This window comes from Eretmochelys imbricata, chromosome 14 (genome assembly GCF_965152235.1).
Source record: "Eretmochelys imbricata isolate rEreImb1 chromosome 14, rEreImb1.hap1, whole genome shotgun sequence".
Lineage (NCBI taxonomy): Eukaryota > Metazoa > Chordata > Testudines > Cheloniidae > Eretmochelys > Eretmochelys imbricata.
In genome coordinates, this window is record NC_135585.1 from 13,940,747 (window position 1) to 13,945,354 (window position 4,608).

At 46.3% G+C, this 4,608-nt stretch overlaps 1 long non-coding RNA gene across 1 annotated transcript; it reads right to left on the reverse strand.

Annotated features, from left to right (window-relative positions):
• Positions 1 to 796: 796 nt before the first annotated feature.
• LOC144274507 (uncharacterized) lies at positions 797 to 4,182 on the reverse strand. Its single transcript, XR_013347889.1, has 3 exons — positions 4,072 to 4,182; positions 1,385 to 1,437; positions 797 to 898 (listed from the first exon to the last, which is right to left on the reverse strand). It is a non-coding gene; the product is annotated as an uncharacterized LOC144274507 (long non-coding RNA).
• Between the last annotated feature and the right edge of the window lie 426 nt (positions 4,183 to 4,608).

Here is a 4,608-nt window from a genome sequence, read left to right on the forward strand (position 1 = left end):
TTGAGGACGAGAGGGGGATGTCCTACTGCGTGTGTTTGGATTCATTTTGGGATAGGTGGTCTGCTGAAGTGAGGTTGGAAATTTCACTGTGCCAGGAACAACCTCTGCTGTCGATCTTGAAGCCTGAAACAAAACACCATGAATCAGAGGATGCAGATTATTTTGCAGCGGCTCCAGGCACTAGCAAAAAATGACCTCAACTGATTCTGTTGCACTTTCCTGTAGAGTTCATTAGCTGTTGCCACTAGATGAGACCAGTGATCTTTAAGACAGAGGAAAAGGCTCTGTGCAGGAAGGGCCAGAGGGAAGAATTTGCCCACAGATTCTTTTCATTACTTGATCACTCCATCAGTTAGTGGGAAAATGTTTTTTTTTTCATGGAAAATTAAGACAAACCCAAATATTTTTGGCATTTCCATGGAAAACTTGGACTTGTCATCAAATAACGAAAACCCAATTTTCTTTTGTTTTCAGCAACAAAAACCAAAAAAAAAAAAAAAAAAAATCCAGTTGAAAACTGCCCCAAACTGCAAAATGTTCCAGTTTTTGGATATTTGGTGTTCTGATGAAAAATCAAAACATTGTGAGGAGGCCAGATGCTATCTATGAATTCTTTTGTTGAAAATCCAATTTTCCATTGGAAAACATCTGACCAGCCTTATCCCCTGCTCCGGTCTCGTGAAGAATTCCCATGCTGGTGACTTACACTCTCCAGCAGCACTCAGCAACAGTGGTAACCATTGGGCTTTCTTCCTACCTGGGTCTCATGTATGGCATGTTCATAGACAGCCTCATCATCTGCTGAGTCAGGTGTCTCCTCCATGGTCATGCAGATGGCTGCCTTACAAGAGGCTGCAGGTTCACTGGTAACGAAGGATGACGGGGTGTTTCCAGGTACCTGAAACAGGCATGTGAGGTGTTCAGAGCAAAGAGAAAACTCTGAGTCCCTTCTTCCCAAAGTGCCACACTGGGGAGATCTAGGGCTAGAGAAGCCAGGAATCAGTTTCTGCTCTGCACCTTTGCTGAACGTGTTTGAAGAATGACCCCTAAACAGAGTGATTAGTGGGGCTTGAATTTGACACTTTCAGCATTAAAAGATTGAAAACGCCACCACTTACGCTTCAGCAGTAACTCTGCTAAGTGGTAATTGTAGTAAACTCTTGTATGTGGACCAGCCACTAGAGGGGGAGAAAGTCACACGTTGTGCTAGTGTGGGTCACATCTGCAGTTACTTCAGCCCAGGAGAGACAGGTGCCCCCTTTCGAGGGCTGCTATTTAGATCCGTCCGCACTAGGTGACCGGTCCTTGGAACACTGCCTTTTCCCGTTTTTGAGCAATGTGTGAAATACTCTAAACTCAGGCATCTGCCTCGGGTCTGCCTTACCAGCCGATAGGGATGTAAGTTCTTGTCCCTTTGTCCAGGTGCTCCCTCAAGGGCTGAAAGAACAAGAAAGAGGCAGTACATCAAAGTGAAGTCAAGCTATTTTTATGTGTGTCTAGGTGTCTCTCAGGCCCGCAGCACACCAATATCTAAGCACCTTTATGCAGTGCCAGGTAAATCAAGTTATTCTCGGAAAAGGCATAACACACAGCAATTTTCATCATCTAAGCGCTTTCTGAGAATGAGTTTGGTAAACACCTCTGTGCCTATGTAGCCCACTGAACTTGGGTGATCCAGTGGTGCTAACATGGACTCAGCCCAGGAGGTCTAAATCAGTGGTTCTCAACCTATTTACCATTGTGGGCCACATCCAATATTACCTGTATGACCCTGAGGATGTCACATGGGCCGCAGCTCTGTGCTGATTGGGCTGCAAGTGGCCTGCGGGCTGCAGGTTGAGAACCACTGGCCTAAATGAACCAGGTGAACCTCCCAGTACGGAAGTGGTTCTAAGTCTGTGGATCCCCAGATCCACTATGCTTTTCACTGCATGTGGAAAGTGGTAACATTGGTAATACAGTGTGTTTGCCCTTCTTCCACAGCTCAGCCCCTCTTTCCTGCTACCATGAGGTTAGGACTCTGCGGATATGTTTGGCAAGGAGAGAACAGAGCCAGGCAACACTACCTAGGGAGGACTTCCCATAGTTAAGCACTGCAGAAACTTGCCAGAGAGTTTAACACTGGTCCGACTGGCCACAGCTTCACATGGTGGGATCATTATGCCCAGCTTTGGAAGCATTTCTTTGGTGGAAGGAGCCAGCCATGCTGCCAAAGGAGAGTTGGCTGCCACCAGCAATGCAGAGAGACATTGTGACAAGGTGGCCTCAGGCTCTGTGTACTTGTAACTAGTGTGAGATGCAAATAGAAGATCTTGGGCATGTGCCAGCAGCATTTAAACCCAGCAGGGTCATGTGGTTAAGGTGGCTCCAGGGTAATGGAGTGCAAACAGGTAACCAGGTAAGTCACTTTGGGTGTGAATGACACACCCTGGGATAGCAGTTGGAGGGCGAACGGAATGGCTGTGGGTACAGTGGAATGGGGATGCCCTGATATAATCCCCACCAAAATAGTTAAGTTGCTTCCATAGAGATTTAATTTTTTTGAAATAAGGTGCAAGATAAACAGATAGATATAAGATATAAGACCGGTTTCAGAGTAGCAGCCATGTTAGTCTGTATCCGCAAAAAGAAAAGGAGGACTTGTGGCACCTTACAGACTAACAAATGTATTTGAGCATAAGCTTTTGTGAGCTACAGCTCACTTTGCTGTAGCTCACAAAAGCTTGTGCTCAAATACATTTGTTAGTCTCTAAGGTGCTACAAGTCCTCCTTTTCTTTTTGCAGCTATAAGACCGTTTGTGTGTGAACACAAGACATTTCCTGCCAGAACAAAGGGAAGTTAAACGGGTGCAACTTTCTCACATAGACAAGCCCTGGCTCTTCTGCTTTGTACGTGTGCAATACAGGCAGGGTGGGAAAAATCATTAACTTTCCTTTTGCTTTCTAAATAGCTGCAGCGTTCTTTCTCACCTTGTGCCAGAGCTAGTAAAAGAGAATTCCAGGGTTTTACCCCCGTGTCTGGGGCTCATTAAAGCCCAGCTGCAGGTCACTGAAGCTAGGAGAAAAGATCAGTGTTACCCTGTTGCGGTTCAAATACAAGACAGCACAGAGCTTTTAGCAAGCAAGCGAGCTGGTCTGCCAACCGACTTCTGCCTGTCAGCATTCCACCTTCCCCTTTATTCTTTCTCTCCCCCGAGCATTACATTCTCCAACAGATAAAAGGAATACACTGGCTTTGTTTAACATTCTTATTTACCAGTTTCTATCTACCGCATTCCTTGCTCTCGGGCCTTGAGCCCAGTCCTGGGAGGCTTCCCACGGTTCATGTCATCTGGGCGAGATTCCAGGGTTCATGCCCTTGAGAAGAGCTGTGTGTGCACAGCTCCTATACAACACTCCGGGTGTGCCCTGAATGTTGCCAAGCGCATGAACCTTGTATGAATCCTACATTACCCAGTAAAAGGAGGTCCTATAGAGGTTGTTCCAGGAAGGAGGGAATTGGTCTGTTTGCTTCTGGCTATTAGAACCTGGCTAGCCCAGCTGTGGCTAATAAAGTCAGAGGCTCAGCAATTCCCAGAGCGCAAAATCCAAGCCAGCCTGGGGCTTTCAAGGTACAGAAAGCCTTTGTAGCAGCAGCTGGCAAAGAGCTGGTGATTCACCATCAGGTTAGTGAGAGACGCCCTGCTGCTATGTGTTTCTCAATTGTTTTCTTTCCAATTGTATTGGAATGTATGAACTTAAAAAAATTGCAGGCTTCTTAGAAATAAACATGCCCACCCATCCAGTTGGCCAGTGTTGGGTGTCTATGCTATGACTGGGATTGTGGGTTCTTGGGGTTTGATCCTGTGGAGACCTACTGCCTTCCAATTTTCACGTCCTCTCTGTGTGAGCAGTTGCTGGGATGGGAGTGACTGTGGCTAGATGCTTGTGATATATGTGGAGACCGTTTCTCTGCAGTGACCTTCGGTGGAAGGAGCACTGCGGGTCAGAGAAATAAAATGGAACATGCAGGCTGCACTGGCTGATGAGTAAAATGACTCGTTACTTGGGAAAGTGATTGATAATTTTTACCTTTGTGTCTCCTCTGCGACATCCTTCTAAACAGTACAGCAGTGAGCAAAATCAGAAGTAGAACCAGCGGGATGCATGGTGTCAGGATATGGAGGACTGGGTCTGTTGTACTTTAAAAGCAAGAGAAAAAGAGAGTCTGTTTTTTACCCTGCTTGATACTTTCACTTTGTTTAGGTAGCATTTTAATCAAAGAGCTCATTGCCTTTGACTGAGATGTGTGAGTATTACCCCCATTTTGCAGAGAGAGAAACTGAGGCATGGAAGTTTAGTGATCATCTCCAATGTGCTACAGTGAGATAGTGGAAGAGCTGGGAACAGACTGTGGATCTCCTAACTCCCTGCCTTACAGTCTAACTGCTAGTCCCTTGACTTCAGCGGCCAGTTAATTTTTTACATTTACATTCCTAATGCTCAGTGAGGGAGAGCTGGGTTCAGATGGGAACTGGCAGCCAGTGAAGTGTGTGCTTTGTTTCGTGTCTAGAAAACCTCTGGGTGCGATTGCCTGTGGCCTCAGCCCCTGGAGGCCTGTGATGAGGG